Consider the following 12,151-nt stretch of genomic DNA (forward strand, 5'->3'; position numbering starts at 1 on the left):
CGTCTCAGAGGCAACAAGATGAAAACAGTACCAATGGTTCTACGATGAAGCTGTCCTCGCAGAAATCATGGTGAGGAGAATCCCAAGAAGTGTCCAAAGAAATTCTCAGAGCCTGCAACGAGAAAAGAAACGCGAAATGTTAGAAGATGAAGAATGTCTCAGGGGCAAAAAGGTGAAGACATTACCAATGGTTCTGCGATGAAGCTGTCCTCAAAGACATCATGGTGAGGAGAATCCCAAGAAGTGGCCGAAGCAATACTCAGGGCCTGAAACGAGAAAGAAAACACCAAATATTAGAAGATGTAGCACTTCTCAGGGACAACAAGGTGAAAACAATACCAAGAGTTGTAGGATGAAGCTGTACTCCGGGAAATCATGCTGAAGAGGATCCCAAAGGTTGGACAATGCAGAATCCTCAGGGTGGCAGCGAAGAAAACACCAGAAGCTGCACGCTGAAGCAATCCTCAGGGCCTGCAACGAGAACAAAAACACCAAATGTTAGAAGATGAATAACGTCTCAGGGGCAAAAAGGTGAAGACATTACCAATGGTTCTGCGATGAAGCTGTCCTCAGAGACATCATGCTGAGGAGAACTCCAAGAAGTGGCCGAAGCAATCCTCAGGACCTGGAATGAGAAAAAACACCAAATATTGGAAGATGAAGAACTTCTCAGGGGCAACAAGATGAAAACAGTACCAATGGTTCTACGATGAAGCTGTCCTCGCAGAAATCATGGTGAGGAGAATCCCAAGAAGTGTCCGAAGCAATCCTCAGGGCCTGGAACAAGAAAAGAAACACCAAATGTTCGAAGATGAAGCACTTCTCAGGGGCAACAAGATGAAAACAGTACCAATGGTTCTGCGATGAGGCTGTCCTCAGAGAAAACATGGTGAGGAGGATCCCAAAGGTTGGACAATGCAGAATCCTCAGGGTCGCAGTGAAGAAAACACCAGAAGCTGCATGCTGTATTAATCCTCAGGGCCTGCAATGAGAAAAGAAACAACAAATGGTAGAAGATGAAGCACTTCTCAGGAGCAACAAGATGAAAACAGTACCAATGGTTCTGTGATGAGGCTGTCCTCAGAGAAAACATGGTGAGGAGAACCCCAAGAACTGGACGAAGCAATCCTCAGGACCTGGAACGAGAAAAGAAACGCCAAATCTTTGAAGATGAAGCACTTCTCAGGAGCAAGAAGATGAAAACAGTACCAATGGTTCTACGATGAAGCTGTCCTCGCAGAAATCATGGTGAGGAGAATCCCAAGATGTGGCCGAAGAAATCCTCAGGGCCTGCAACGAGAAAAAAAACGCGAAATGTTAGAAGATGAAGAACGTCTAAGGGGCAAAAAGGTGAAGACATTACCAATGGTTCTGCGATGAAGCTGTCTTCAGAGAAATCATGGTGAGGAGAACCCCAAGAACTGGACGAAGCAATCCTCAGGACCTGGAATGAGAAAGAAAACACCAAATGTTAGAAGATGAAGCACTTCTCAGGGGCAACAAGATGAAAACAATACCAATGGTTCTGCGATGAAGCTGTCCTCAGAGAAATCATGCTGAGGAAGATCCCAAAGGTTGGACAATGCAGAATCCTCAGGGTCGCAGCGAAGAAAACACCAGAAGCTGCACTCTGAAGCAATCCTCAGGGCCTGGAAAGAGAAAAAACACCAAATGTTAGAAGATGAAGCACTTCTCAGGAGCAACAAGATGAAAACAATACCAACAGTTCTGCCATGAAGCTGTCCTCAGGGAAAACGTGGTGTGGTGAACCCCAAAAGTTGGACAATGCAGAAGCTCTCCTCAAGTCGCAGTGATGAAAAAAACAAAGCTGCTCAATAAATCAATAATCTGAGACTGCAGTGCAACAACACCAAAAGCTGAAAAGAGAGGCTCACCTCATGGGAAACGTGCTGAATAAAACCCCAAAACCTGCACAATGAAGCACTCCACAGGGCCTGGAATGAGAAAAAACACCAAATCTTGGAAGATGAAGCACTTCTCAGGGGCAACAAGATGAAAACAGTACCAATGCTTCTGCGATGAAGCTGTCCTCGCAGTAACCATGGTGAGGAGAATCCCAAGAAGAGGCCGAAGCAATCCTCAGGGCCTGGAATGAGAAAGAAAACACCAAATGTTAGAAGATGAAGCACTTCTGAGGAGCAACAAGAAGAAAACAATACCAAGAGTTGTAGGATGAAGCTGTCCTCAGGGAAAACATGCTGAAGAGGATCCCAAAGGTTGGACAATGCAGAATCCTCAGGGTCGCAGCGAAGAAAACACCAGAAGCTGCCTGCTGAAGCAATCCTCAGGGCCTGCAACGAGAACAAAAACACCCAATGTTGGAAGATGAAGCACTTCTCAGGGGCAACAAGATGAAAACAGTACCAATGGTTCTGCGATGAGGCTGTTCTCAGAGAAAACATGTTGAGGAGAACCCCAAGAAGTTGCCGAAGCAATACTCAGGACCTGGAATGAGAAAGAAAACACCAAGTGTTAGAAGATGAAGCACGTCTCAGGAGCAACAAGATGAAAACAATACCAATCGTTCTGCGATGCAGCTGTCCTCAGGGAAAACATGGTGAGGAGGATCGCAAGAACTGGTCGATGCAGAATTCCTCAGGGTCGCAGCGAAGAAAACACCAGAAGCTGCACGCTGAAGCAAATCTCAGGGCCTGGGAAGAGAAAAAAACACCAAATGTTAGAAGATGAAGCACTTCTCAGGAGCAACAAGATGAAAACAATACCAACAGTTCTGCGATGAAGCTGTCCTCAGGGAAAATGTGGTGTGGTGAACCCCAAAAGTTGGACAATGCAGAAGCACTTCTCAAGTCGCAGTGAAGAAAAAAACAAAGCTGCTCAATAAATCACCAATCTGAGACTGCAGTGCAGCAACACCAAAAGCTGAATAAAGAGGCTCACCTCATGGGAAACGTGCTGAAGAAAACCCCAAAACCTGCACAATGAAGCAATCCTCAGGGCCTGGAATGAGAAAAAACACCAAATATTGGAAGATGAAGCACTTCTCAGGGGCAACAAGATGAAAACAGTACCAATGGTTCTACGATGAAGCTGTCCCCAGAGAAAACATGTGGAGGAGAACCCCAAGAAGTAGCTGAAGCAATCCTCAGGGCCTGGAATGAGAAATAAAACACCATATGTTAGAAGATGAACCACTTCTCAGGGGCAACAAGATGAAAACAATATCAAGAGTTCTGCAATGAAGCTGTCCTCAGGGAAAACATGCTGAAGAGGATCCCAAAGGTTGGACAATGCAGAATCCTCAGGGTCGCAGCGAAGAAAACACCAGAAGCTGCATGCTGTATTAATCCTGAGGGCCTGCAACGAGAAATGAAACACCAAATGTTAGAAGATGAAGCACTTCTCAGGAGCAACAAGATGAAAACAGTACCAATGGTTCTGTGATGAGGCTGTCCTCAGAGAAAACATGGTGAGGAGAACCCCAAGAAGTGGCCGAAGCAATCCTCAGGGCCTGGAATGAGAAAGAAAACACCAAATGTTAGAAGATGAAGCACTTCTCAGGGGCAACAAGATGAAAACAATACCAATGGTTCTGCGATGAAGCTGTCCTCAGAGAAATCATGCTGAGGAAGATCCCAAAGGTTGGACAATGCAGAATCCTCAGGGTCGCAGCGAAGAAAACACCAGAAGCTGCACGCTGAAGCAATCCTCAGGGCCTGGAAAGAGAAAAAAACACCAAATGTTACAAGATGAAGCACTTCTCAGGAGCAACAAGATGAAAACAATACCAACAGTTCTACGATGAAGGTGTCCTCAGGGAAAACATGGTGTGGTGAACCCAAAAAGTTGGACAATGCAGAAGCTCTCCTCAAGTCGCAGTGAAGAAAAAAACAAATCTGCTCGATAAATCAATAATCTGAGACTGCAGTGCAGCAACACCAAAAGCTGAAAAAAGAGGCTCACCTCATGGGAAACGTGCTGAATAAAACCCCAAAACCTGCACAATGAAGCACTCCACAGGCCCTGGAATGAGAAAAAACACCAAATCTTGGAAGATGAAGCACTTCTCAGGGGCAACAAGATGAAAACAGTACCAATGCTTCTGCGATGAAGCTGTCCTCGCAGTAATCATGGTGAGGAGAATCCCAAGAAGAGGCTGAAGCAATCCTCAGGGCCTGGAATGTGAAAGAAAACACCAAATGTTAGAAGATGAAGCACTTCTGAGGAGCAACAAGAAGAAAACAATACCAAGAGTTGTAGGATGAAGCTGTCCTCAGGGAAAACATGCTGAAGAGGATCCCAAAGGTTGGACAATGCAGAATCCTCAGGGTCGCAGCGAAGAAAACACCAAAAGCTGCCTGCTGAAGCAATCCTCAGGGCCAGCAACGAGAACAAAAACACCCAATGTTGGAAGATGAAGCACTTCTCAGGGGCAACAAGAAGAAAACAATACCAACAGTTCTGTGATGAACCTGTCCTCAGGGAAAACGTGGTGTGGTGAACCCAAAAATTTGGACAATGCAGAAGCGCTCCTCAAGTTGCAGTGAAGAAAAAAACAAAGCTGCTCAATAAATCACTAATCTGAGACTGCAGTGCACCAACACCAAAAGCTGAATAAAGAGGCTCACCTCATGGGAAACATGCTGCAGAAAACCCCAAAACCTGCACAATGAAGCACTCCACAGGGCCTGGAATGAGAAAAAAAAACAGATATTGGAAGATGAAGCACTTCTCAGGGGCAACAAGATGAAAACAGTACCAATGCTTCTGCGATGAAGCTGTCCTCAGAGAAATCATGGTGAGGAGAACCCCAAGAAGTGGCCGAAGCAATCCTCAGGGCCTGGAATGAGAAAGAAAACATCAAATGTTCGAAGATGAAGCACTTCTCAGGAGCAACAAGATGAAAACAATACCAAGAGTTGTAGGATGAAGCTGTCCTCAGGGAAAACATGCTGAAGAGGATCCCAAAGGTTGGACAATGCAGAATCCTCAGGGTCGCAGTGAAGAAAACACCAAAAGCTGCCTGCTGAAGCAATCCTTAGGGCCTGCAACGAGAACAAAAACACCAAATGTTAGAAGATGAAGCACTTCTCAGGGGCAACAAGATGAAAACTGTACCAATGGTTCTGCGATGAGGCTGTTCTCAGAGAAAACATGGTGAGGAGAACCCCAAGAAGTTGCAAAAGCAATCCTCAGGGCATGGAAAGAGAAAAAAACAACAAATGTTACAAGATGAAGCACGTCTCAGGAGCAACAAGATGAAAACAATACCAACAGTTCTGCGATGAAGCTGTCCTCAGGGAAAACGTGGTGTGGTGAACCCAAAAAGTTCGACAATGCAGAAGCGCTCCTCAAGTCGCAGTGAAGAAAAAAACAAAGCTGCTCAATAAATCACTAATCTGAGACTGCAGTGCAGCAACACCAAAAGCTGAATAAAGAGGCTCCCCTCATGGGAAACGTGCTAAAGAAAACCCCAAAACCTGCACAATGAAGCACTCCACAGGGCCTGGAATGAGAAAAAACACCAAATCTTGGAAGATGAAGCACTTCTTAGGGGAAACAAGATGAAAACAGTACCAATGGTTCTACGATGAAGCTGTCCTCAGAGAAAACATGTTGAGGAGAACCCCAAGAAGTGGCCGAAGCAATCCTCAGGGCCTGGAATTAGAAAGAAAACACCATATGTTAGAAGATGAACCACTTCTCAGGGGCAACAAGATGAAAACAATACCAATGGTTCTGCGATGAAGCTGTACTCAGGGAAAACATGGTGAGGAGGATCCCAAAGGTTGGACAATGCAGAATCCTCAGGGTCGCAGTGAAGAAAACACCAGAAGCTGCATGCTGTATTAATCCTCAGGGCCTGCAATGAGAAAAGAAACAACAAATGTTAGAAGATGAAGCACTTCTCAGGAGCAACAAGATGAAAACAGTACCAATGGTTCTGTGATGAGGCTGTCCTCAGAGAAAACATGGTGAGGAGAACCCCAAGAACTGGACGAAGCAATCCTCAGGACCTGGAACGAGAAAAGAAACGCCAAATCTTTGAAGATGAAGCACTTCTCAGGAGCAAGAAGATGAAAACAGTACCAATGGTTCTACGATGAAGCTGTCCTCGCAGAAATCATGGTGAGGAGAATCCCAAGAAGTGGCCGAAGAAATCCTCAGGGCCTGCAAAGAGAAAAGAAACGCCAAATGTTAGAAGATGAAGAACGTCTCAGGGGCAAAAAGGTGAAGACAGTACCAATGGTTCTGCGATGAAGCTGTCCTCAGGGAAAACATGGTTAGGAGAACCCCAAGAAGTGGCCAAAGCAATCCTCAGGGCCTGGAATGAGAAAGAAAACACCAAATGTTAGAAGATGAAGCACTTCTCAGGGGCACAAGATGAAAACAATACCAATGCTTCTGCGATGAAGCTGTCCTCGCAGAAATCATGGTGAGGAGAACCCTAAAAAGTGGCCGAAGCAATCCTCAGGACCTGGAACGAGAAAAGAAACGCCAAATGTTAGAAAATGAAGCATATCTCAGGGGCAAAAAGGTGAAGACATTACCACTGGTTCTGCGATGATGCTGTCCTCGCAGAAATCATGCTGAAGAGAACCCCAAGAAGTGGCCGAAGCAATCCTCAGGGCCTGGTATGAGAAAGAAAGCAACAAATGTTAGAAGATGAAGCAGTTCTCAGGGGCAACAAGATGAAAACAATACCAATGGTTCTGCGATGAAGCTGTCCTCACGGATAACATGGTGAGAAGGATCCCAAAGGTTGGACAATGCAGAATCCTCAGGGTCGCAGCGAAGTAAACACCAGAAGCTTCATGCTGTATTAATCCTGAGGGCCTTCAATGAGAAAAGAAACACCAAATGTTAGAAGATGAAGCACTTCTCAGGGGCAACAAGATGGAAACAATACCAATCGTTCTACGATGAAGCTGTCCTCAGAGAAAACATGGTGAGGAGGATCCCAAAGGTTGAACAATGCAGAATCCCCAGGGTCGCAGCGAAGAAAACACCAGAAGCTGCACGCTGATGCAATCCTCAGGACCTGGAATGAGAAAAAAACACCAAATGATAGAATATGAAGCACTTCTCAGGAGCAACAAGATGAAAACAATACCAACAGTTCAGCGATGAAGCTGTCCTCAGGGAAATCATGGTGAGGTGGAGCCCAAAGTTTGGACAATGCAGAATCCGGAGTCGCAGCGAAGAAAACACAAGAAACTGCACGCTGTATTAATCCTGAGGGCCTGCAACGAGAAAAGAAACACCAAATATTAGAAGATGAAGCACTACTCAGGGACAACAAGGTAAAAACAATACCAAGAGTTGTACGATGAAGCTCTCCTCAAGGAAAACATGCTGAGTAGGATCCCAAAGGTTGGACAATGCAGAATCCTCAGGGTCGCAGCGAAGAAAGCAACAGAAGCTGCACGCTGAAGCAATCCTCAGGGCCTGGAAGGAGAAAGAAAACACCAAATGTTAGAAGATGAAGCACTTCTCAGGAGCAACAAGATGAAAACAATACCAACGGTTCTGCGATGAGGTTGTCGTCAGGGAAAACGTGGTGTTGTGAACCCCAAAAGTTGAACGATGCAGAAGCGCTCCTCAAGTCACAGTGAAGAAAAAAACAAAGCTGCTCAATAAATCACTAATCTGAGACTGCAGTGCACCAACACCAAAAGCTGAACAAAGAGGCTCACCTCATGGGAAACGTGCTGAAGAAAACCCCAAATCCTGCACAATGAAGCACTCCTCAGGGCCTGGAATGAGAAAGAAACACCAAATATTGGAAGAAGAAGCACTTCTCAGGGGCAACAAGGTGAAAACAATACAAGGAAGTGTACGATGAATCTCTACTCAGGGAAAACATGGCGATGAGGATTCCAAAGGTTGGACAATGCAGAATCCTCAGGGTCGCAGCGAAGAAAACACTAAAAGATGCACGATGTAGAACTCCTCAGGTGCAACAAGGAGAAGAAACACACTAAAAGCTACACAATGAAGCTCTCCTCAGGGGATTCCTGGTTTGCAGAACCCCAGCACCTGGACGAGGCCGAATTCCTAATGGGACACACTGAAGTGAGCCCCAAAACCTGCATGATGAAGCACTCCTCAGGACCTGAAACGAGAAAGAAAACACCAAATATTAGAAGATGAAGCACTTCTCAGGGGCAACAAGATGAAAACAATACCAACAGTACTGCGATGAAGCTGTCCTCAGGGAAAACGTGGTGTGGTGAACCCCAGAAGTAGAACAAAGCAGAAGCGGTCCTCAAGTCGCAGTGAAGAAAAAAACAAAGCTGCTCAATAAATCAATAATCTGTGACTGCAGTGCAAAAAAAACAAAAGCTGAATAAAGAGGCTCACCTCATGGGAAACGTGCTGAAGAAAACCTGAAAAACTGCACAATGAAGCACTCCTCCGGGCCTGGAATGAGAAAAAAACACCAAATATTGGAAGAAGAAGCATGTCTCAGGGGCAACAAGATGAAAACAGTACCAATGGTTCTGCGATGAAGCTGTCCTCAGGGAAAACATGGTGAGAAGAAACCCAAGAAATGGCGAAGCAATCCTCAGGGCCTGCAACGAGAAAAGAAACACCAAATCTTGGAAGATGAAGCACTTCTCAGGGGCAACAAGGTGAAAACAATACCAAGAGTTGTAGGATGAAGCTGTCCTCAGGGAAACCATGCTGAAGAGGATCCCAAAGGTTGGACAATGCAGAATCCTCAGGGTCGCAGCGAAGAAAAAACCAGAAGCTGCACGCTGTATTAATCCTGAGGGCCTGCAACGAGAAAAGAAACGCCAAATGTTAAAAGATGAAGCACGTCTCAGGGGCAACAAGATGAAAAAAGTACCAATGGTTCTGCGATGAAGCTGTCCTCAGAGAAAACATGGTGAGGAGAACCCCAAGAACTGGACGAAGCAATCCTCAGGACCTGGAAAGAGAAAAGAATCGCCAAATGTTAGAAGATGAAGCACGTCTCAGAGGCAACAAGATGAAAACAGTACCAATGGTTCTGCGATGAAGCTGTCCTCGCAGAAATCATGGTGAGGAGAATCCCAAGAAGTGTCCAAAGAAATTCTCAGAGCCTGCAACGAGAAAAGAAACGCGAAATGTTAGAAGATGAAGAATGTCTCAGGGGCAAAAAGGTGAAGACATTACCAATGGTTCTGCGATGAAGCTGTACTCAAAGACATCATGGTGAGAAGAATCCCAAGAAGTGGCCGAAGCAATACTCAGGGCCTGCAACGAGAAAGAAAACACCAAATATTAGAAGATGTAGCACTTCTCAGGGACAACAAGGTGAAAACAATACCAAGAGTTGTAGGATGAAGCTGTACTCCGGGAAATCATGCTGAGGAAGATCCCAAAGGTTGGACAATGCAGAATCCTCAGGGTGGCAGCGAAGAAAACACCAGAAGCTGCACGCTGAAGCAATCCTCAGGGCCTGCAACGAGAACAAAAACACCAAATGTTAGAAGATGAAGAACGTCTCAGGGGCAAAAAGGTGAAGACATTACCAATGGTTCTGCGATGAAGCTGTCCTCAGAGACATCATGCTGAGGAGAACTCCAAGAAGTGGCCGAAGCAATCCTCAGGACCTGGAATGAGAAAGAAAACACCAAATATTACAAGATGAAGCACTTCTCAGGAGCAAGATGAAAACAATACCAATGGTTCTGCGATGAAGCTGTCCTCAGAGATATCATGGTGAGGAGAATCCCAAGAAGTGGCCGAAGCAATACTCAGGGCCTGCAACGAGAAAGAAAACACCAAATATTAGAAGATGTAGCACTTCTCAGGAGCAAGATGAAAACAATACCAACAGTTCTGCGATGAAGCTGTCCTCAGTGAAAACGTGGTGTGGTGAACCCAAAAATTTGGACAATGCAGAAGCGCTCCTCAAGTCGCAGTGAAGAAAAAAACAAAGCTGCTCAATAAATCACTAATCTGCGACTACAGTGCAGCAACACCAGAAGCTGAATAAAGAGGCTCACCTCATGGGAAACGTGCTGAAGAAAACCCCAAAACCTGTACAATGAAGCACTCCTCAGAGCCTGGAATGAGAAAAAACACCAAATCTTGGAAGATGAAGCACTTCTCAGGGGCAACAAGATGAAAACAGTACCAATGGTTCTACGATGAAGCTGTCCTCGCAGAAATCATGGTGAGGAGAATCCCAAGAAGTGTCCGAAGCAATCCTCGGGGCCTGGAACGAGAAAAGAAACACCAAATCTTGGAAGATGAAGCACTTCTCAGGGGCAACAAGATGAAAACAGTACCAATGGTTCTGCGATGAGGCTGTCCTCAGAGAAAACATGGTGAGGAGGATCCCAAAGGTTGGACAATGCAGAATCCTCAGGGTCGCAGTGAAGAAAACACCAGAAGCTGCATGCTGTATTAATCCTCAGGGCCTGCAACGAGAAAAGAAACAACAAATGTTAGAAGATGAAGCACTTCTCAGGAGCAACATGATGAAAACAGTACCAATGGTTCTGCGATGAGGCTGTCCTCAGAGAAAACATGGTGAGGAGAACCCCAAGAACTGGACGAAGCAATCCTCAGGACCTGGAACGAGAAAAGAAACGCCAAATCTTTGAAGATGAAGCACTTCTCAGGAGCAAGAAGATGAAAACAGTACCAGTGGTTCTACGATGAAGCTGTCCTCGCAGAAATCATGGTGAGGAGAATCCCAAGATGTGGCCGAAGAAATCCTCAGGGCCTGGAACGAGAAAAGAAACGCGAAATGTTAGAAGATGAAGAACGTCTCAGGGGCAAAAAGATGAAGACATTACCAATGGTTCTGCGATGAAGCTGTCCTCAGAGAAATCATGGTGAGGAGAACCCCAAGAACTGGACGAAGCAATCCTCAGGACCTGGAATGAGAAAGAAAACACCAAATGTTAGAAGATGAAGCACTTCTCAGGGGCAACAAGATGAAAACAATACCAATGGTTCTGCGATGAAGCTGTCCTCAGAGAAATCATGCTGAGGAAGATCCCAAAGGTTGGACAATGCAGAATCCTCAGGGTCGCAGCGAAGAAAACACCAGAAGCTGCATGCTGTATTAATCCTGAGGGCCTGCAACGAGAAATGAAACACCAAATGTTAGAAGATGAAGCACTTCTCAGGAGCAACAAGATGAAAACAGTACCAATGGTTCTGTGATGAGGCTGTCCTCAGAGAAAACATGGTGAGGAGAACCCCAAGAAGTGGCCGAAGCAATCCTCAGGGCCTGGAATGAGAAAGAAAACACCAAATGTTAGAAGATGAAGCACTTCTCAGGGGCAACAAGATGAAAACAATACCAATGGTTCTGCGATGAAGCTGTCCTCAGAGAAATCATGCTGAGGAAGATCCCAAAGGTTGGACAATGCAGAATCCTCAGGGTCGCAGCGAAGAAAACACCAGAAGCTGCACGCTGAAGCAATCCTCAGGGCATGGAAAGAGAAAAAAACAACAAATGTTACAAGATGAAGCACTTCTCAGGAGCAACAAGATGAAAACAATACCAACAGTTCTGCGATGAAGCTGTCCTCAGGGAAAACATGGTGTGGTGAACCCAAAAAGTTGGACAATGCAGAAGCTCTCCTCAAGTCGCAGTGATGAAAAAAACAAATCTGCTCGATAAATCAATAATCTGAGACTGCAGTGCAGCAACACCAAAAGCTGAAAAAAGAGGCTCACCTCTTGGGAAACGTGCTGAATAAAACCCCAAAACCTGCACAATGAAGCACTCCACAGGGCCTGGAATGAGAAAAAACACCAAATCTTGGAAGATGAAGCACTTCTCAGGGGCAACAAGATGAAAACAGTACCAATGCTTCTGCGATGAAGCTGTCCTCGCAGTAATCATGGTGAGGAGAATCCCAAGAAGAGGCCGAAGCAATCCTCAGGGCCTGGAATGAGAAAGAAAACACCAAATGTTAGAAGATGAAGCACTTCTGAGGAGCAACAAGAAGAAAACAATACCAAGAGTTGTAGGATGAAGCTGTCCTCAGGGAAAACATGCTGAAGAGGATCCCAAAGGTTGGACAATGCAGAATCCTCAGGGTCGCAGCGAAGAAAACACCAAAAGCTGCCTGCTGAAGCAATCCTCAAGGCCTGCAACGAGAACAAAAACACCCAATGTTGGAAGATGAAGCACTTCTCAGGGGCAACAAGAAGAAAA

Source organism: Aythya ferina (genome assembly GCF_964211825.1).
Source record: "Aythya ferina genome assembly, chromosome: 3".
NCBI classification, from domain to species: domain Eukaryota; kingdom Metazoa; phylum Chordata; class Aves; order Anseriformes; family Anatidae; genus Aythya; species Aythya ferina.